Here is a 22,105-nt window from a genome sequence, read left to right on the forward strand (position 1 = left end):
AGACAGTTGAAGAAGCAGCATTGTTAGCAGTGACTGTCAGGGTCAACCTGGCAACTCTGGTTGGCTAGGCTAAGAATCCTGCCTCTCAGTGGGAGAGAATGGCCTTTCCAGGTAGAGGAAAACTGCTCTTCAGTTACTAGTATGCAAATAAATGGAGGCGCTTCAATAGGACTGTGTGAGGCTGGAATATGACAGTATATGCACAAAATTCCTGTAACTTCCAAGAATCCTACATAAGAACTTGTAGAAACTTTGTTCTCAGTAGAGCATAATCCTCAGTTCTTTAAACTTGCTGGTAGAAGGGTCTAACTAATGACACTAAGATGATTTCTTGCTATAAACTGAAAAGATTCCCAGAAATCTGAGGCTGCTACTCCTCCTAGCCTCCGTTGTGTTAAGGAAATCTACACGTGCAGGGTATTCCTAGACAAGAATTGAGAGTTTCTCACTTTTAGCACTTAATGACATTTTTGATGGGATAGTTCTTTGGGGTTGGATACAGACCTGTGTGTTGGCAGATACTTAGTGGCATTCCTGACCTCTACCCGAAAGATACAAGTAGCACCCCCATCTTCAATAGTGATAATCAAAGTGTCGGTAGACATTGCCAGACACCCTTTGAGTGGAGGAGTAAGATCATGCCAGGTTGAGATTCACTCACTTTGACTGGGAGCTCTATGAGAGCAAGTTCTACTTTTTAAAAAGTTGTATCTTTACACTATTGTAACAGCACATTCAGTCTTACTAGGTACTCAACAGAAAGTGCCTGGGTGAAATTTACTAAATAGTAAAGTTCCACTTTGGTATAGAGTGACCCCCTGCCGACTTACAACCCTTGGTTAAAGTGGCCAAATTGAAAATTAAAAATGTTGTAGCTGTAAAGCCAGCCCTAGGCTCGATAGGGAAATATTTGTCGACAAAGAATCAAATATTCTCAGTATACGTTGTGCAAATTATAAAGGCAATTGAAGCTATCCCAGGCTGCTGCGGTTGGACTGAAAGAGTCGAGAGTATATTTGTATGTGTGACCCTTTTCATGTTCGCATTTATTGGTAGCCCCCTGAGACTCATTCACAGTATAATTTTGAATTACTTTTGGGTTCCTGACTTCTGCACATTCATGTTCTTGCAAGTTTTCCGGCAGACTTTGTCACTGTACTAGTAGTTGGAGACTCTAAGTGTCCCTTGCAGGCTCAAGCAGTAAGACAAAAGGAGTCAGATGGTGCTTAGTCATTTAATGGGTGAGAGGCCACTGCCGGGGCTTCTGAAGAAGCAGATCTAATAATTCAATGCATAGGTGGACCATCAGCTCCCTGCAATGCCCATCATAGCACATTCTTTGAGCCTGCCCGATTGGCCTTTGGAGCACAAAGGTGCTCCGTAAGTAAATGCTGCCCTCCCAGGAGACAGAAATACACTGCGGGTGGCTTTTACAAATACACGGGTTTCCTTTTAAAGCCACCATGCCTTTCTCTGCTCTCTTTAACTACAAATGCCCTGGAAGAGTGATTAATATTAGTTGCTCCCATTTCTTCTGTCTTATTTTACTCACCATAGTCAGAATCTTACCTCTCATTGGAAAGAAAATTGCTCTAGTCAAGGTCACCATGACTTGCCAGCTGCTAAATTCATGATCAGTCTTCATCCCCATCTCAATTTATCAGCAGCCATTTCACTTAGGAGATCATCCGTCTTCCTTTAAACACTTTCTGAACTTGGCTCAGGACAGTGCACGTCCCCTGTTCTCCGTCACCTCCCAAGGCCATCCCTTCTCTCTGATGGCTGCTTGGGATGCTTTATTCTCTGCGATCATGCCAGGGGCCCGTTCTTCACAACTCTCTTCTCCTTTCTCCACTACACTTCCTCTCTTTTTTCTTCTATGTGTTAGTCTCATAGCTTTAACTACTACTCATTGGAAGCTCATATATTTGTGAATCTAGGCTGAAAATCTTACACGAACAGCCAATACCTAACTGGTTATTCAACGTCTCTGCTTGGATGACTAACAGGGCTCAAAACTTAGTATCTCCAAAATATAACTATTGATATCCCTCTGCCCAAAACTTACTTCCAAATTCTACTCTGTCTCCTTAAATGGCAACTCTTTCCTTCCAGTTGCCCAGGTTAAGAGGCACGTCATTCTTTGCCTCAGATTCCACATCCAACCCTTCAGCAAAGTCTAGTTATATTGTCCTTGCAAAAATATCTCAGAATGCACTTGCTTCTTAAGAGTCTCACCGATCACCACCTTGGCTGTGTCACCAACCTTCTGAGATGTTGCGGGGCCTCCTAATTGGTGGCTTCCATGTGCCCATTCTCGCCTGCCACTCTAGTCATCTCCTAATCTGTATCCAACAGAGATGCTAATGGGATGATTTTGAAACATAGGCCAGATGCCATACACTCCAAGTTTGCATTCTCCAAAAAGACCCATCTTCCTCAGAGAAAACTCTAAAGCCTTCCTGTGTGGTACAGCTTCCTACATCTGTAGCGCTGCTATTGTTACAGCCTTATAGTCCCCCACCCCGTCCCCCTGCAACCCTGCTCACCCCTCTCCTCTGCAGTGTCCTTATTTTCCTCTTCTGCAAAAACACCAAGCATCATCCAGTTGCAGAGTCTTTGTGATCACTTTTGGCTAGAATGCTTTTCCTTCATATATTTGCATAGGTTATTTACTTAGCTCTTCCAAGTCAAATAGCGATCTCCTTTAAACAGTCAGAATTTTCAAGTAGCTTCTCTAAAGAACTGTTATTTTTAAGTCATGATTCTGACTTCTTTATATCACTCAAGACACATTGCCTATTTATTACCTTCTTAACCTATTTCTTCCTTTATATATAGTCCCCAATTTTCTGTTCTGTATCCCTAAAAGTTCACCAGCTCCCAACATGTATTTGGGGCTCAGTGATATTTATTGAATGAATCGATAGCTCTATTTGTAAAAATTCAGCATGGAAAAGTGATCTCTCAACAAATTCCTGAAAGATGGCAGGATAGTGATATTTCTTTGTTAAAGGAAACATCCAAGTTTCAAAATGAGACTGCATGTGCCACTATTTCTCATTGCAGTGTGAAATATGACTTTTTTCTGTTAAAAATGAAGGATTTAAGTTTGATGAACATTTCCAACTTCAGCATTCTGCTAGTCTTTTAATGGATGAAGCTATTTTTTTTAACGCTCAGTTCAACTCAACAAATACTAATTGCTCCTCACTGTATATCAGGCTTTCTGTTTAGAGACAGAAATGTAAATTGCTTAGATGGGGTCCTTCCCTCAAGATGCTTGCAGACTTTTAGAGAGCCATAACTTGTGCTTTCAAAATGTAAAAGTATTGATAAATGGTAAAATGTTTGTATTCTTACCCAGAGAGTAAAACCAAATGAAAGCATTAACATCCTCTGGCCAAATATGTGTCTAGCCTCCTCTACCGGAATGTGCTGGGACCAGATAGAGGTGTGCATCCCAAAGAGAACAGCAGAGTTGATGCCTGAAGGGAGGAGATGAAACCCAAGTGCAGTGAGAGTTCTGAGATGGGGGTGATCACATCTTTGGGGGGAAATGATGTCATCAAAGAGACCATCACTGAGCCTAGCAGGTAGGGGAGTGGAGCCAGAAAAACAGGAGAAAAAATTTCACCAAATGTAGGTTTGGGTATGGAGCAGAAATAGGGGAGAATGTGGAAAAGGGAATTGAGAGAGAAGTCAAATTATATTTGGTGGTATTTGTTGTTCTTGCTTATTTGTGTTTCAATAGCATTAATCAACAGTGGCCCTTTTGTTTTTTCAGCAAATAGAAAGAATATCGAAATTTCATATTTCTCATTTGTTATGCAATACTCACGCAAAAGCTTTTGGAATCCTCAAAGAGGATTTATTTATAGCAACTTTTTGGTGTATTTCCATGTTTCTTTCAGACTTTGAAAACTGATAGTTCACACAGCATCTGTAAGGCTTTCTATTAGCTAACAGAACTACCTACTGCCCACCCCTGATGGATAACAGAGTTTACTGTAAGTGTCTTTTCATGATCTTGATGGAATTTCCCTTATTCTCTCACTTTTCCCATAAAGCCCACATCTGCTGACCTCCAGGGTTTGCTAAAAGGTCTCTCTCATTAGCTCAAGCAGCCCGAGTTCTGGCTGAGCGGATTCCAGTAAGGATGGCTACAGACTGAATAACAGTCTGTCTTTCCAAATAACACAGGCCTCCAGTCCTTAAAGGAACACTGCATTTTGGTAGTAGGATGCAGTACATATACTTAGAATTATTATAAGACCAAATAGTCGAAATGAAGTCCATTATGACAGGAGTTCAAGGATCTGGTCTACTGAAACAAACAAACAAACAAACAAACACTAATGTGGCTGACATTTACCTGAATCCACAGTCTAATTTAGTATAGTTGTACCACGATGCAGGTCACAAAGTAAAGGTCATCAAAGGAGTCAGAAAATTTCAAAGCCAGGAGATGTTAGTAGTTGTTTGTGTCAATTGTCCTGGTTTAAAAATGAGGAGCATAAAGTCAGAAAATGTTATAGCTTCACAAAGGTCTGTTAAATGCAGAGTTTGAACTGAAATGTAGTACTGCAATTCTTTTCCCAAGGAAAGAATGTGTTTCCACGCCTTTTTTTTTTGTCTTTTTCGGTACCAGGGATCGAACTCATGACTGCCTGCTTGCAAGGCAGGCGCTTATGCTGCTGAGCTAAATCCCCAGCCCCTGTGTTTCCATGCTTTTCTGTGGGAGTGTTTCCTCACGATCAGGTTTTATGCCTCATACTTTTAAGAGGTATCAGCATTCTCACCCTCTTTTAAAACATGCCTTTGTAAACATATGTACTACATAAGTACGTAATGCCATCTTGGGCTCACTGGCTGCCAGGGAGCTTAAAGGTGCAATAAGCTTGTTTGTCTGTATTCATGATTTCTGCACCATTCCCAGTATGTCATTGGAGCTTAGCAAGTCTAAGTTCCTTTCTTTTCCAATGCAGAATATATTTGATCAATTGAATTGATGTGGTTGGGGAGAACATGAATATTGATGAAGGTTTCAAGTGATCGTGTAACTCACCAGTGTGAGTGAATTGGAAAAAATACAAAAACCAGGAAAGCACAGAGAATAAATGAACAGAAAGACAAAGGGCGATGGAAATGTTAGGAAAAGATCACATTTGAAGGCACAAAGCCAGTTCTTGTTTAAATGCAAACATTAGTCCAGAGTGTGCCACATGTGTTCAGCCTGTGCAAGTGATTATGCAAATTAATTAAAAATAGGGAAAACAGGGTAACATGGGTCCAAATGGAAGTGCTCCCAAAGACTCCCTTCCGTTCTGGTCAGTGTTTGGAGGAAGATATGGATGCCATTTGTACTGGTGCTAGAGGAGGAAAGAGGCATTACCCAGAGTAGTCACAGCAGGCAGATGGGATTTCATCTCGGGCACCGCCTGTGGGGTTGACTCCCATGAGATCAGCCCAGCAAGCATCCAGGAGACTCAGTTCACTGCTGTCCTTTCATTTTTCCCATGGAAACCTCTCAAAAGTACTAATTCTACAGTCAACTCAGCCACAGCCTCAGGGCAGCCCAGATGCCCCTCTGCATCCCCAAGGCGTGACGGGTCTAGCAAGAAGACTCACAGCCAGCGGTGGTACTGCCATGGTTCTGCTGGTACTCTGGAGGGAGGGAGGGAGGGGGGAAAGGTCAGGTAATCTTGGCTACCAACTGTGGGGCCACCCGGGCTTTGTCCCCGTTTCCCTAGCAAGCCCTGTGGAACCTGGACAAGTTGGGACTGGGGCTGAGACATGAGGGATGCTTGGGGGCTGCACCCAGCAGAGTCCCTGGCACAATGCCAGGCTAGAGCGGCCTGCTGCGTGCAGGAAATATTGAACATTCTGAGTCTTAGAGAGAGAACCTGGAACGGGTCCAAGATTACACTTAATACATCTGCTGGGAGCTTCGAGAAGGGAGACGGGGAGGACTTGGCAAAAATAACCCTTGCGTGGCCAGCAGAGTGCACAGCATTGGCAGGGCCCAGGTCATAAGCAAAAGTAGAAATCATCTCTTACCTTTGGCTGTGCATGCGGCTTCCAAAGGTCACTAGCCATGTGCTGTTTGTTCTGGGCAATAGGCAGGGAAAGATATTTAAGTTGCTGGATTATGCATATATCTCCTCCAGTACTTAATCTAGCAGACTGTCCGATGAATAGCAGATAAATAAATGGATGGATGAATGGGCAAACTTCATCAGTGTCAGAGAGGAAACTAACTCAAAATAGGTAAGTGCTTTAGAAAGCACTCAACACCTTTATGGAAAACCTATGATATTCTAGTGACCGCATCAGACCCCGGGAAGACTAGTACCCTCCCTTGAGGACCTAGACACAAGCAACTAATGAGTAATTGTGCAATCTGGACATGTTCTCTATTTGAGGCCATTTTAAGAAACAAGAGGACACGAGAGGGGCTTGCCTACGGGAGTAAGAAGCAGTCCCGACCCTGCAGTCGTCCAGACTCCCCTTTGTTCTTCTTTCCTCTGACCAAGAAAGCAAGAAAAGCATCTCTTCCTTCTGTTTTCCTTGCCTGCATCCTAACTTGTTGCTAATTCTCTCCCGAACCTGTATATCACGGAGGCTTTACTTTCCAGCTTTAGGTTAGTTTAACCATTTAAAATATTTTGCAGGAAGGGTATTTACGTGGAGCAGGGCTATCAGGTAAACTTTCCTGGGGGTGTAGAAGGAGTAACGCGATGAGGGGGTGAAGTCCCCAATGTCATGAGTGTTGTGGGGAATAAAATAAGTAGAGAGACAGGAAACAGGAAGAAACTGTGAAAAGGCATTACCTTCGCAGTTTGCAATTTCTTTTAGTACATGCCTATATCAATATAAATACTCCACGCTATCTGCATATGCATGTGTATATGTGTGCATTCAGATGCACAAACACAGACACTGCCACTGTCTTTACATCTGTACAATGGGATGCAAAGTTTTTACCAGCACTTTTTACACCAAGTGTTTCTGTGGCGATGTTTCCTTTGTATTTGTGAATGCAGCTTCATGTCTCTTGCTGGCTGTGGATTTCAACTTTTATTAAAATTCTAACTTTTCTACAGTCTGATTTCTTTTTTTTAAACTAGTATAAGTGATACTGGACTTGAAAACTTACAAAATCAGCAATAGTTAACATAATGCCTTTTGTTGTCTTCAAAATAGGTGCAGACACCTTTGGACATAGTAAAACTCAAACAGAACTGAATAGAATAGGAACAGTACAAACAAAACAATGAATGCAATAAAGGACTTCAAAACAAGCCAATAGCAAATCCAAAATGGCTACCATAATATGCCTTGCTGTATTTTAAATAACTGCTCATGCCATCAGATTTAACATAATCAAACAGAACAAAAGAAAACCAAACCCAGCCCAAGAAAGCAATGAAAATGGTATGTTTTCTAGGTAGGGATCACCTCCTTGTGAGGCCTACTCCCCCCCTAACTCCCCACCCCGCACACAGTCTGATTTCTTTAAGACCTCATCTAACTATCTTGGGCCTAGGGCTCTCACTTTGGGGTCATATGCAAAGATATAAAATTCATCACACAACTGAGAGAAAGTAATAAATGAACGTACAATAAATAGCCACAGATTTTGAGGCTCTGCGTCCTTGTGTAAGAAGAATAGCTTGTAAAAGTAATTATGACATGAAACATGCTTGCATTATTTACAAGGGAGATGTATCCAGTTCTAGCCACAAAGGCTGCTGAGCATTTGGATAGAGTTTGAGTGTGAGTGTGCTTCCCAAGCAATCAGCTGTTAGATGTTTGGTTCCTTATTGCTTTCAGTAGAGATTAACATTAGCCTCACAGATTAAGTTAGGTCTCAGGAAAGTGAGTTATTGTAATAAGAGTAAGTCTCTCTGTCTGTCTGTCTCTCTCTCATTCTCTGTCTCTCTCCTTCCCTCTGTCTCTGTCTCTCTGTCTCTCCTTCCCTCTGGCTTCTTGTCTTGAGACGGGCTCTCTCCTTCTCACAAACACTCTTTTTTTTCAGTACTGGGGATCAAACTCATGACCTTGCGCTTTCAAGGCAGGCTCTTATGCTGCTGAGCTAAATCCCTAGCCTCTTACAAACACTCTCACTGGTGTGACACCATGCACCTGGAGGCCCCACCAGAGGTAAGTGAAAGCTAGTGGTATCCTCTTGAACCTCCAAAACTGTGAGCTACATAAATCTTTTTTCTTTATATATTCTACCCTCAACTATTTCATAATGGAAAACTGATACAAATACAATCATCAGAAATCCAGACCTTCCCCCACACATACTTGTATAGTAACATGCACCTCAAGCTGAGAAATGCAGTGTTCAGCAGACCACTAAGCTCCAGGTGCCCACAACATGAGTGTGACCGTCACCTCTTCTAAGAAGTCTTCACTATTCTCCTGTCTGATTCACTTGTCCTACCTTCGTTCTCCAGAGTAATGTACATGGGGACTTACTTGTCTCTCTCACCCTGCAGAGATGGAATTCCCTTGAGAGAAGTGACATGGTCTTATTTATCTTGCTTTACTCTCAGATTTTTCTTGAATAAGTGGGTAAATGAATGTTATGTCCTTCTAAATCTGTGGATCTAGTGCAGTGTCTTCTACAAATAAATCATAATAAAGAACATTTACCTATTAGTAGAGACTTGGATCAGCTGTGTAGCATAACATAGTTTTTTGGTTAAATGTCCCAAAACCTGTGATACCATCCCCATTGTTACACTGCTTCTCCTACCCCAACGGGGAAAATACATGAACATGAACATCTGGAGGTTCCAGAAGAGGATATACATCTCCCACGTTCACCTGGGGAATGAGGCACAGATCCCAGGGTCTAGATATCAGCCCCACCTCCTTGTGCAAACGTACCTCCTCCTGCCTTTCCCTTCAGACTAGAAACTGCTCAAGCATTTATACAGTCCAGGGCCTCTCTATGTAAATCCACATTCCCTAAATCCCAAAGCGTTCCTTCTGTTTCAGAGTGAAAGTCTGAACCAGATACATGATTCTTGTTTTTTGAAGCTAGCAAAAGGCTTTTAAAGTCCACCTACCTTTTCTAATACCAGGTTTGTCTTCATGCAGACTTCAGAGACCTGTGGCTGCTCCGTACCCCGTCTCTCTCTCCACCCCCAAGTTCAGAGAATCTATTTCCTCTCCTACCTCTGTCTTCCCATAGATTTATCTGATTTCAGCTCTGTTCAAAACCCTTCTAAGTCTTGTATACCCCACCTCCTGCAGCTAGAATTTTATGGTGCTAATCAAACTTTGCTGTTTTTCCTCATAGTGAGACCCCTCACCATCAGCTCAGCCCTCTTGACTCTTATCCCCCACCCCACCTTCATGGTGCATGCGCCTATTAAATGGGGTCCAGTCCAATTTCTGGCATCCAATAAATCTAAATTTTCAAGCTTCGGAAGCTGGGTTCACCCACTGGCACCCAGATAAATGAGACCTCCGTGAAAAACCTACACTGGTCATTACTCAAGACTCTCCTGAAACCTAATATGGGGCTTCCTGCCTTTTGGAGGTCAAGGCTTCCTCCCTTTAGCTCCTCACCGTCTGGGAAAGAACCCCTCATAGCCCAGCACAGGGCCTTCAGTCTTGTTCATCCTTGTACTGTCCTGTCCACACAGACGCTCAGAGCCCTGGGGCCCTTGGCTGCCACATAACCTGCCTGCAGCGTCTCCTGGACTTAATATCCCACACACGCGCTGCTCAGGGCCACAGCTCAGTGGTGGAGCAGAACAAAGGACCTGGGGCAGAGGTCTCATTGTTCACAACCAGTACAGCCATGACGGAATTCTCCCCAGCCAGCTGGCAGCAAATCTTGAGTCTTTGGGCGTTACTGCTTCAACACCCTAAATCTAGCTCTTTCATATGATTGACAACAGCCCTAAAATTGCTCCTGTGTGCGTGCATGTGTGTACGTGCATGTGAGCATGGATGTGTCTGCATTGGGGAGTGTCTAGGAAGGGAGGTAGTTTATTGAGCTTGGGGGCAGTTGAGACCTGGATGGCTTCCTAGAAAAGGCTGGGAAGGAGTGGTTGCGATTCAGGGCTGCTGCAGACCCAGGGCCCAGGGTCTGTTTTTTACTCCCAGGCAAGACCTGGAGATCTGAACTGCTCTTGGGAAGCTGGGACTATTTGTATTTACTTATTTGTTATTTTGACTTGTGAAATTACCCCCTTTCACTTTTTCAGCCTTCTGCTTCTGTCCAATAAAAATTAATTACAGTGAGCCTTTATAAACCATCCTGAATAAACAACCACCCACCGACAGCTTTCTGGCCTCTAGCTGGTCTAGAATTTAAAATCTGATCAGTAAATGCCAATTGTAGAAGACAAATGTCTCTAAAATCAATGTGCCTGCTTTTGGCTTCTGTGGAATACGGCAGACACTAATAGGATGCTGTGCCAGTTATTTAATCCACACTAATCTAGGTGTTGCTCTGATAGTATTTTGTAAATGTGGTTAACAGCACTGATAGTTTATTTTAAGTAGATGGCCTTTGATAATGAGAATCGGCCTTATCTAAGGAGTTACAAGCCTCAAGAATGAACTCTGAGGTTTCTCTGAGAAACACTTCCCCCTTCACATGGCAGAGTCTTTGCTGGTCCATGCTTCCAGCCTGCTGCCCGGCCCTGTGAAGTTCACACCTGTCAGGGCCTACAATTGTGGAGAAATTCCATTTCTTTATATAGAAAACGTAAATCCCCATGACCTCTAAATCTCTATATCTAGGTATTATTGATTCTGTTTTCCTGAAGAGCACCAAGTAATATAGGTAGCTAGAAATTTTGTAGAGAATTCAAATTGATTCTTGGAAGTGCCTTTTGGGTAAAGTAATGGTGTACGTTTATATTCTAATTAGGAAGCTACATTGCGCCTGGTGTCTGACAGGACTTCAGTGTTCCTTGACGTGACTGGAAAGCCAAAGAAGCCCCACAAGATTTTGTCAACTTTTGCCACTGAGTTTTTAGCTCAAAGGGAAGTATTTGCTCCTTGTTGAGCGTACAGGACAGGAGAGCTCACCTTAGGAGCTCGTCTCTTTCAGGGCCCTTCTATGACATTATCAAGTACTTAGGCCTACATCAGTTGGTCTTTAAAAGATACCAAACGAACCACATCTTTGCCAAAGGCCTCACTGCTGAGGGCCAAGCACATAACTTATTTTTGCCTTCTCTAAGCTTACATGTGGGATCTTCGAGGTGTTTGTTAGTTGTGTTGTTTGTGGCTGGCTTGTTTGTTTTTTGTGCTAGGTTTGAATCCAGGATCCTCACATTTGGCTTGACATCTTAGAGTGATGTGTTCCTTTTCTCATTAACTGATAGTCCCCTGAAGGAATTGTCAGTGCTAATGTCGTGGAAGTACATGGCTTTTGAAGCTAGCTGGGCTCAGTTTGGGACCTGGTTTTCACATAGGCTTTGAAAGTCTGATGAAATAATGGAATTGCGCTGAGCCTCAGTTTCCCTATTTGTGAAATGATGACTAAATGTCTTTCAGAAATGTCTGAGGGGCAAAGCAAACAGTTTTCAGTCTGATTTTCATTTTTGAAATCAGCAACAAAACACTCATGTTTCCCCAGTGACCTCTGCGGAGCTGCTATGCTCTGAGAGATCACCTGGTTGGTTCTGAGGAAACCTTCCCTCTTGTAATCCAGAACTCTTACTACCCGTTCATGGCCAGGTCTTGAGCAGTTCACCCTCTCTCCTCTATCAGTATTTAACACTGCTTTATCAGATCATCGCTATCAGCTTCAAAACATGATGAATAGCCCCTAGTTTTCAATCAAACAAGCAAACAGCCTGCCAGCTGATTTAACAGTGGAAACCATCTTCTTTCACCTTACATAACTTTCCTCCCCATTCGTGCCCTCTTCTTTATAGCAAAACCCACTGCTAGCATTGTCTGACATTCCGTTCTATTTTTCTCTCTTCCTTACTCCACATTTTCTTTCTTCTTGATCCCACTCCAGTTCTCAATATTTTGCTGCAGATCCAATGAGGCTGTAGAAGACTTTTGTGTTATGGCTGATTCGCAGTCACCGCCCTGCTTAGTCTATCAGCAGTGCCAGCCACAGTTGGCCACACCTTGGACTTGAGGTAGTTTCTATCTGTGCCTAGGGTGCCACTCTCCCAGGTTACTCACAGCTCCATTTTAATCTGTTTTGTGCCATTCTTTTGTATCATCTCAACCTATGCATTTTGGAGTGTCTGTGGGCTCTCTTCTCAATTTACAACACTGCCCCACCTGATTCTATGTACCAAACACATAGCGATAACTCATTCTATAGGACTTCACACTGAAGTCTTCGGTCTGGGAAGCCAGACTCACAGCCAGCTGTGTTTTTGACATCAGTGCTCAGATGCCTAACAGACACTCAAAATTCACCAAGTTCAAAAGAAAATCACTTTACATTTTTGCGAAGCCTGTTCTGAAGTCATCCTCAGTTCAGTGAGTGGAGCTTCCATTAAACAATTGCTCACCCCTAAAATCTTAGGGCCGTCGTTGATGTTTATAATCTCAGCCTAGTCCAATTCAAGGGCAAGTGCTCTAGACTCTAGAGGCAGATCCAGAATCAGCCTGCTTTCTGCCAGCACGCAGAGTCTACCTCAACCCATTACGCTCTTATGTAGATGAGTTTTACTGCCTGCTGCTCCTTACTGAACAACCCACTCAATTGTCATTAATTCTCAATATGATGTCCACATTGATCTTCTTAAAATATTAGTCCTATCACATCCTTCTTTTACTTAAAATATCCCGATACTTTTATGGACTTAGAGTAAAAACCAAAACATTTTTAATGGGCCAAGACCCACATCGTCTGTCTCCTGAGGACTTCCTTCTTTCCTCTCTCTGCTTCCTTCCTTCCTTCCTTCTTTCCTTCCTTCCTTCCTTCCTTCCTTCCAAGATAGAGTCTTGATAAACTGCTAAGTTGTCCAGGCTTGGTCTCAACTTGCAATCTTTCTGTCTTGGCCTCCCAGCATGCTGGGATTACAGGTGCCCATTACCACCCCAACTCCTGTAAAATTTCTGGACTTATTTTCTGTCACTTTTGTTTTCTATGCTTTGTTATATATGGTCATCCCCTTTCAGTCACAATCTTCTTGCTATTCCTCAAACACCATGCAAGCCGCACCCTCCTCGAGGCCTTTTCAGGTGCTGTTCCTCCCATAGGCAACATTTTCCTCCTGGGTGTCCTCACGAATCCTCCTAGAGAGCCATGTGCCTGCCTCCTCTCTTCAGAGAGTGCGAGCCCCTTGTAGGTCTGACTCTGACCACCCCATATCAAAGTGGGCAGCCTTCCTCATTCCTAATAGCACCCTTCAGCTCCTGCTAGCCTCCTTATCCTGCTTTATTTTTCATGCATCTATCAGTGTTACAAGTTCTTTTGGTTAGTTACTTGCTGTTTATTTCTACAAAAATATAAGTTCCGTGACAACAATAGTTTTGGCTCTTTTAGTCTCCGTTATGTTTACTAACACACAGTACAGTGCCTGGCACAAAGTTGATTTTTTTTGTTTTTTAATTTTTAACCTTTTGATTATTACATGTTGCGGCACACAAGGATTACATTCATCATGAGAAATTAGTACATATATATACATGTAATGCATCTTAATTCTTTTACTTCCTTTTCCCCTCCTCTTCCTCACCTTTCCCTTGTTTTATGGTCCCCTTCTCCTTTGCAAAAGACCTATCTCCAGGTTTAATATTATTTATTTTTAATTTGCATTGCAATTTTTTAGTAATTTTTAAAAATAAGTAAATGCGTGGCATGAAGGATGCAGAGACTCATCCATTGCAACTTCCATGTTTGGACCTGTAGAGGTGGTTGTCTCCCTAGACACTGATGCTGTTTGTCCTTCTCAGGTCCTTGCTTCTTCTTAGTAAATGTCTGATTCTCCTCATTCGTCTTTAAATCAAGTGGTGCCTGTGACAGTGCACACGAGTGTCTTCATGCTTCGTACTGTGGTTTATCTGACTGAGGGGTTTGGAATAACTACTTTCTTGAATTTCTTGGGCTGTAGCTCCATCAGAGCTGTGTTAGTTCCACTCACTTGTGTCTGAAGATCAGTTTTCCTGACTGAGAGCTAGAACTACGGGGCTTTGAATTCAGACAGAGTGTGTATTTAGATTTCAATCCTGTCAATTTCCCTTTTTTGTGATTTATGCTGACCCAAGCCTCTTGTGGCCAATGTGAAAATTAATGCCTATTAAATGTTTAACACTCTGTCTGGCACACAGTAGACTCCTAATAAATACCAAATTTCTGTAGACCGTCTGTCTTATGTCAGCTTTGTACCTTTGCTTTCAAGAAATGGAGCTTCTCTTTCCAGCTTGGTCTTGCTCCATATGAAGCCATGGTGACATTCTTCTTGTCGGTACCCTGCATATGTGAGGCAGGCTGAAAAGCACAACTGATCTTTCTAAAACCCGTGTATGTACATATAAGGTCTGAAGTTGCAACAAGAAATATTTGGCAGCAGGCAGAATGTAAGTTAAAACAACTTAAAAGCTTCAAGATAGTGCATTGTGTGTTTTAGGTCACATATTGTTCTAAAACTCTAGGATGAAAGAGATGTGTGGCTTCCTTACATGCACTTTCATTAGAAAGAGGTAGAGGCAGTTAGCTTACCAACCATGCAACCAACAACTTGAAGCCTATACCCACATTAGATGCAAAAGTGTTTTCTACAGCTTGCTTAAATGAATGCTAATGTCAGTCAGAAGCAAAAGACAGTTTGTTCAATGGAGGAGAGTTCAATGAAAGGTCTATTTACAAAGGCATTAAAAAGATGGAGGAAAACTGAGTAGACCTGTTGAGATGACTACAGAGGCAAGACCAAAGAAGCAAGAAGAAGCCATTCCTATACCAGGGAAGAGTAGGTGGCTGTAGGGAAAAGTTGTCTGAGATGGAGCAATCTCAGGTAACTCAGCACAGCGGAGACCAGAGCAGTGAATATCCCAATTAGCTCTCCACTTACCTGGCCATCTACAGTTAGTGCCTTCCTTTACCCCAGTCCAAATGGATGCTAGAAAGTGACAAAGCCACTGATGGAGCCCACAGAGGGCAGCCTGTAGGAGCCCAGAGTAGGCTTAAAGGTGGAGGAAAGATCTGATGGAGCACTAGGGAATATCGATCAGGTTTTGCTTAGTGATGAGGAATATTTTTTGTTAGTACACACTGGTAGTATATGATGTTTCAGGTACTATTAAGATGTACATGGTACATCTTAATTCCTTTCTTGCATCCCCTTTCCTTTCTCTCCTTTTACCTCCATCCATCTCTTGATCCCCTTCTTACACATCTTTGCAATTCACATTCTTTGTGTGGAGTTAGTACATGTACATAACACGTCTTGATTCATTTTTATAGTGATGAAGAATTCTTGATGAAGGATGGAGGTGAGGACTTTTCCAAACCTTTACTGCTTGAAATATCTCACTATATACATGTCCTGCTTTTATTAATTTTTAAACCTCAAGGCTTTTTGTGGTGGTTCTGAATTATGGATTTCCCCCCTTTGTCTCATATTGAGAGAATACTTTGTTCTTTCAGTTGGCATTTCTGATGCCATTTGTATGAAGTTAGAAATAGACTAACACAATGTATGATGGTAGAAGTCAAAATACTGATGGTCTCTGGGGAAGGATTGGATATTGACTTCCAAAGGCCCAAGGGAACCTTTTCAAGAAGCATTCTGTACCTTGAACTCTGTCGTGCTAACATGGGCAGCGTATCTGTCAAAATTCATGGAGCTGTATACTTAAGATTTATGTATTTTATTGGATGTAAATTATACACTTTGAACAAAAGAAGAAAGAAGAGTAAAGTGATGTCCTTAGAATTGCAATGTTTGCACGCAATATTTTTACATGTTTATACAATACATATGATCATTTATGTACCAGATCTGCATTGTCTTATTTGCCCTCTCTACACGTGCACTTACTTCTTTCAAGGGGCAAAGATATGGGAGGGGTAGAGACTTGTCTCTGTGAAAGCTACAGACAATTACCCTCAGTTGAAAATAAACATAATAAAACTATAGAAGTCTAATTTTTGCAACTTGAGAGGGTTTTTCTGCAGCTATTCACTCCTAATCACTCTCACCTAATAAATGACTAGAATAGCTAATGTGATTAGACTAATTCGCTATTCATCAAGAATATTAAATGAATAGAATATTTTGCATTTCACCAGTCACACATCTTGAGTATTTACCTGATATTACAATCAGACATGTGTTAGATTTTCTTTCTACTTCTGGGCCATAGCTCATGGATAATTATAGTGTTTAATTAGCCCCACACAGCACTTGGCTCTCTGGTGTGGATGGAAATTATAGGATGCAGAAAGAACAAATCAAAGGATGTAAAGGGAAGTAGCCCTTCCATATATTCCAACAGGAGCTTTAGCAGGAGACATGGCTAGTGCATGGTGAACTGTGTTATTCCACTTGAATGGAAAAGAAGTTGCAGTTCATCAAGATTTTTAAAAGTACATTTTTTGGAAGTATAGCTAACAAACACAAAATGGAAAATAATGTAGAGTTAGATCTACTTATAAGGAGGATTCCTCTTCTGACCAATTGTTAATTTTCTCTTCAAGTTTAGCAAAATGCTAGAATCCTTAGTTGGCTTGGAGATTTCACTAAGTGAGGCAGACAATGTAACTGCACTCTTAGGCCATTGGGCTGGCCTTCAGAGAAGCTCCAAAAACCGAGTTTGAGTTACCAAGCCACTTGAAAATGAAATACAGCAATCCACTTGCTAAACACCTACTTTCCCAAATAAATTTGAATCAATCCAATTCCATTTCATGAATATATGTAAGCATCTTCTTCGGATGAGATTGGTTACTGAGGGGTGTGGAAGATAGAAAGATAAGACAATCCTTTTCCTTTTGAGTTTGGAAAGCATGGAAAACGAGGGGGGTTAAAAACTACCCAGGGTTTGCCATATTAGAGCACTCTGGGAGATCTAAGACAAAGTCTAATGTTACGGCTTGCATCTAGATGTCCCCCCAAAGCCTCCTGTGGTCATAGGTGGGGTTTTTTGGGAGTGGCTGGATCTGGGGTTTGTGATGCTGGGATCTGGGATGTGATGCTGTGATAGCTTCATGGTGGGATGCGTTTTAATGCTACCCCACCTTGGGTGTGAATGCTACCCACTCTGTGGGTGTGTAACCTGGATAAGACATAGACAGAAAGAAGGTGGCTTGGCTTCCTGCTTTGCTACTTTGCTGGTTTGCTGCGTTCTCTTCTGTGATGTCCCTCTGCAGTGCTACCCTTTCTTGCAGTCAGTCAACTATGAACTGAAATCTCAACTGTTTTTGCATTTAACTTTGGGTGTCACGTAGTTTGTCTCAGCAATGAGAAAAGCAACTAAGACAACCAGCACAGCAGGAATGGGCGTATTAGGAAATATTTGGTGATGTGAATGGCATTTCAGATGTTTTTTGAAGGATGCATAGGAGTTTGAGAACTCGAGGGGAGAAAAGATCCATAGGAATAAAGACATGGAAGTGGATATCTAGTTCACCCTTGTAGAAATAAGTGGCAGGGAAGAAAATATCTTCTGATCTCCATCAGTGCTAACTATTCTTGCCCCAAACTTACTCAATAGCCGTTGATATGAGAGAAATAGATTCAAATAAAATCTTTGTTCCATGAAGGACAACCTCTCTTCTCACCTTGATATTGTAAAAGTTGAACTTACTAGCACTTTAAAGAGTTACAATGTTATTCTAAACCTTCTTTCTACCATAGAATTTTTTAATAGAAACCACCCTAAGAAGAAAATCTGTGTGTGATGGCTGAATGGATATCTTTAACTCATTCAGCAACTGTTCTCTGAGTGCTTATTGTATTCCTGACACTATTAGTCAAGACTCTGTGATGCAGCAGTGGATTGAGTTCTGTTAGTCATGGAGTCTACTCTTAAATACAGTGATAAGAAATTAACACATACAAACCCTACTGACAGGAAGTGATATGCTGTGAGGAAAGGAAAAGCAGGGGATGGGAGATAATATTTGGGGTGGTTTGGTCTAGAAGGCTGTCAAGGAAATTCTCTCTGAAAAAGTGTTATTTAAATAAAGAAAATGCATGGAAGTGAGCCTTCTGAGACTCTGGAAGAAAAGCAAGGGAAAAGCAAATGCAAAGGCCCGGTGTGCAGGTGTGTACAGGGGGATTGTGAAGGGTGTGATAGTAAAGTGTAGCGAGTGCACTCAGGTGGGGATAGCAGCAGAGTAGAAAGTGAGAGGAGATCATGAAGTATATTTGCATTTCCCATAAGTCAGATGAGAAGTAACTGGAGTATTTAAATAGGGGCGTGGCACGATATAGTTCCTGTTTTGAAAGAATCATCATAGTTGTTACGCAAAGAGTAGATTAGAATGGGAAGGGAGGGTAGATAATGGTGGATGCAATTAGAGTAGTTAAATGTCTACTGCAAAAACCCAGGCAAGGTGTGATGGTGCTTTGCTAGAAGTGAAGGTAAACCACTCTCTGATTCTGTGTAACACATGCACATGCAAACGCACACACGCACGTACACACACACATATTTTTGTGGTGCTGGAGAATCAAACCTAGAGCTTTGCTGTTTCTCGACAAACGCTCTACCACTATTACACCCCTAAACTCTTTCCCCCATAGATTTTGAAGGCAAAACCAACAGCTTTGTTGATGATTGGATCTCGTGTATGTGACAGAAAAAGGAGTTAAAGGAGACGCCAAGACTTTTGGCCTGAAAAATTGGTAGAATAGGGGAGTTGCCAGTTTCTAAGATGAAGAGGACTTAGGAACACTTTGGAGAAGTGTTAGAATCAAGTTTATTTATATAAATGCAAAGCTTAACATTCCTACTGAAGAGCAAGTGGAGATACTGATGAGGAAATTAGGTATGCAAGTCAAGCATTTAGGGGAAATGTCTGAGCCCTAACTTAGGGAACCACATCTACAGATGCTATCTCAAAACCTGGGATTGGCTGAGATCTCTAGGGCAGTTTAGATGAAAAGATGAGGTTAGTATCCTGAGGTACTTCAGTATTTGGAGGTTGGAATATGGAGCAATCTCTAGAGAGTTAGAAGACAGCAAGCAAACAGTGGCGCCTAAGAAGTCAAGGGAAGGGTCTTTTAAACACCTGGAAAGCATCATCTCTTGGAAGGAAAAAATTCTGTTGTTATTATTGACACTACAGCTCAGATAAATGGAGTATTCTGCTGCTAAGTGTGCCCAGGATTTCCCAAGCCCCTTCTATGCATGTCCTGTGTAATCCCTGGGACTATGAATTGGATGGATTTCACCCCAGTGGTTAGGTTAACACTATATGGCACAGTTGATCTTCAGATAGATTGCCCTCATGATCCTAACTTAATCAAATGAGCCCATTAAAAGCAGACAGTTTTCTTCAGCTGCTTGTAGAGGTGAAAGTCAGAGAGACAAACTCCTGCTGACTGGGAGAAACAGGCCTCCATGAGGGAACTGCCATTGTCCCCAGGCTCCCATGGTAAGGGACTGGGGACAGCCTCTGGGCATTGAGAATCAGCCCTGACCAATAGTTAGCAGGAAGGTAGGCATCTGCCATTCCATGGCATCAGGGTCAAAAACCTGGCAACAGCCAGTGAGCTTGCTTGGAAGGGGAGCCAGAAGAGAACTACAATCCCAGCTGGCCTCTGATTATAGCTTGATGTTGCCCTGAGCAGAGTGTCCAGCCAGGCCATGTCCAGACCTCTGACCTACAGAAAATGAGTGATAATAAATTTGTATCATTTTAAGATATGAATTTGTAAAAAATTGACACTCCAAGGGAGACTGAGGATTTAAAGGCCTATGATACAGAGGGAGAGAGAGGGAGGGAGGGAAGGAAGGAGAGAGAGAGAGAGAGAGAGAGAGTGAGAGACAGAGAGAGAGAGAGACAGAGAGAGAGAGAGAGAGAGAGAGACAGAGAGAGACAGAGACAGAGAGAGACAGAGAGAGAATATGAAAAGGGAAATATGAGTGGGGAGAGAGGCAGAGAAATGCACCTATGTGGATATTTTCAGGGAACTATTAATCATAAAGTAAATAACACTCCTCATTGCAACAAAAGGAATTTAAGAAGGGAAGCAATGATTTATTGCTGAATCCATCAGGGCTGCAGCATAAATGCTTGGCCAGACTGAAATCAGGCTGCTATGGGAGGCTTGCTGGCCCCTTCTGTTTCCCTCTGTTTAGTCTAGGATTCAAGATTTTTCCTGCTTGTCACTGACCTAGACTGGATTCCTACAGGCACAAATTCCAAGTTTCCTTATGTGGCTTGTTACTGACTTGGAGATCAAATTTTTGTCTGACCTGCAGTCTTAAATTTAAGGCACTATCTTATATTTTCTGTGATGTTTAGAGCAGGTACAGGAAGGAAGTCTTACAGCCAGAGCTTTTGATTTGGCTGTCCCATCTTTTTCCCTGAGACACTAAAGCATTTGATCTTTTTGGAGTCTTCAAGCCCCATCACCTATTAATCTTGGGGAAATAAATATCTGACTTATTCTTAGCACAGAGTGTAATAGTGATGGGTATGAAATATGAAGTCATAGAAGTTGTTATTAATATTTCAGATTTGGCTGTGAGCTCAGGAGCTTATAGTTTATTTTAATTCCAAAGGTTATGCATTAAAGTCTATTAACATCCTAGTCACATAGGCCCTGCACTTAAATATCACAATGTTAAGAAGTTTCTTCAAGTAATTAGAGACATAGGAGACTGGGGAACAAGACTGGTTGCCAGTGTAGGTAATATTATCATAAAGATAAAATTCTTTAGAAATGAATAGCATTATAGCATTACATTTCTATGTAATCTTTCAAGGAATATTTTATCAAGCTAATTATATCTACAACAAAAATACCTGTATAAAAGAATGAATAGCCTTTTTAAAGTGAAGTTTTTGATTATGAGCTAGCTGTAGTGGGCGGGAAAGCTAGAGGGGGCCTGTTTACATCTCTTATGTCTTGCCTTGAAGTATACATTACCCTTCAGAGTTTCTTTTTTTCCCTTTTCCAGTATCACAAGGGCTGAGACAATATTTCACTTACCTTGCAAACTGATAGCAAAATCAACTGGCAAGGAGGAAGAAAGGAGACATGGAGGCGGAGTCACCATGTTTTCCTCCTGGTAGGTGGAAATCTTGCCGGTGACCTTGGAATTCACTGACGGAAACGCACAGCTGGATTTTCTCTTCATCTGCTGCAGACAAGAAAAGTAGTAACATATCATCCTAAGCAAACCCCGATGGGTGTGCACATGCACACAAAGACAAGAGAGAAAGAAAGGGAAGTGGAAAGGCAACCTCACTGTCTTTCTCATAGGGTTACACTTCTACAACACAGGATCATTTAAATGATTGACAAAATTATTTGGTTTCTCAGGCATAAAAAGAGAATGGTTAAGCAGGGATCTGCTTTCTGTACTTGGGCTTAATAGATATTAATTGAGTTCATTCATTCAACAAATATTAATTGACCACTTACAGAACTGGGGATGCAACAGGATGTGAATAGAAAAAGTTCTAGCTCTCATGGAGTAGATATTTTGGCAGGGGAGATAAATAAATGTAAATGAATTAGCAAATATGCATATACATACATATTTGCATATTTGTTAATTCATTTACATGCATATCTGCATATATGTATCAGGTGGTGGTCAGCACCGTGCAAATAATGAAACAGAGAAGCAAGGGCACAGAGGTGCTGGTTGGCAGGGTAGTTGCTATTTATATGGAGACACTAATAGATGTCACACTGGTGAGAACTTTGAGCAGAGACCTAAAGAGAGTGTTGAGGAAACATGTCATGTAATGATTTGGGGTAAAACCATTCCAGAGAGGAGGAAAAACAAACCTGAGAGCCTGAGACAGGAGCTCACTTGAGTTTCATCTACACATTTATTTATTTACATATATTCACACATTCTCACCTTCATTTATTCATTCTCTTATTCATCCTTTTTATAAAAAATACCTACTTAATACTGGTTATGTACTTCTAGAAAACTTATTTTTGTTAAGTGTATACTT

At 41.8% G+C, this 22,105-nt stretch overlaps 1 long non-coding RNA gene across 2 annotated transcripts in view; it reads right to left on the reverse strand.

The window, feature by feature from the left end:
• The window catches only part of LOC106028256 (uncharacterized), a 34,321-nt gene extending 13,052 nt beyond the window's left edge, over nt 1-21,269 (reverse strand). For both annotated transcript variants that reach the window (XR_010049678.1, XR_001201862.3), the window contains exons 1-4: nt 21,123-21,269; nt 6,061-6,111; nt 5,396-5,667; nt 4,376-4,496 (exon numbers count right to left, since the gene is read on the reverse strand). This is a non-coding gene — a long non-coding RNA (uncharacterized LOC106028256). The remainder of the gene's footprint in view (nt 1-4,375; nt 4,497-5,395; nt 5,668-6,060; nt 6,112-21,122) is intronic.
• Nucleotides 21,270-22,105: the final 836 nt, after the last annotated feature.

This window comes from Cavia porcellus, unplaced genomic scaffold (genome assembly GCF_034190915.1).
Source record: "Cavia porcellus strain 051 isolate PalLab524CR breed Dunkin Hartley unplaced genomic scaffold, mCavPor4.1 scaffold_9, whole genome shotgun sequence".
Taxonomy (NCBI): Eukaryota; Metazoa; Chordata; class Mammalia; order Rodentia; family Caviidae; genus Cavia; species Cavia porcellus.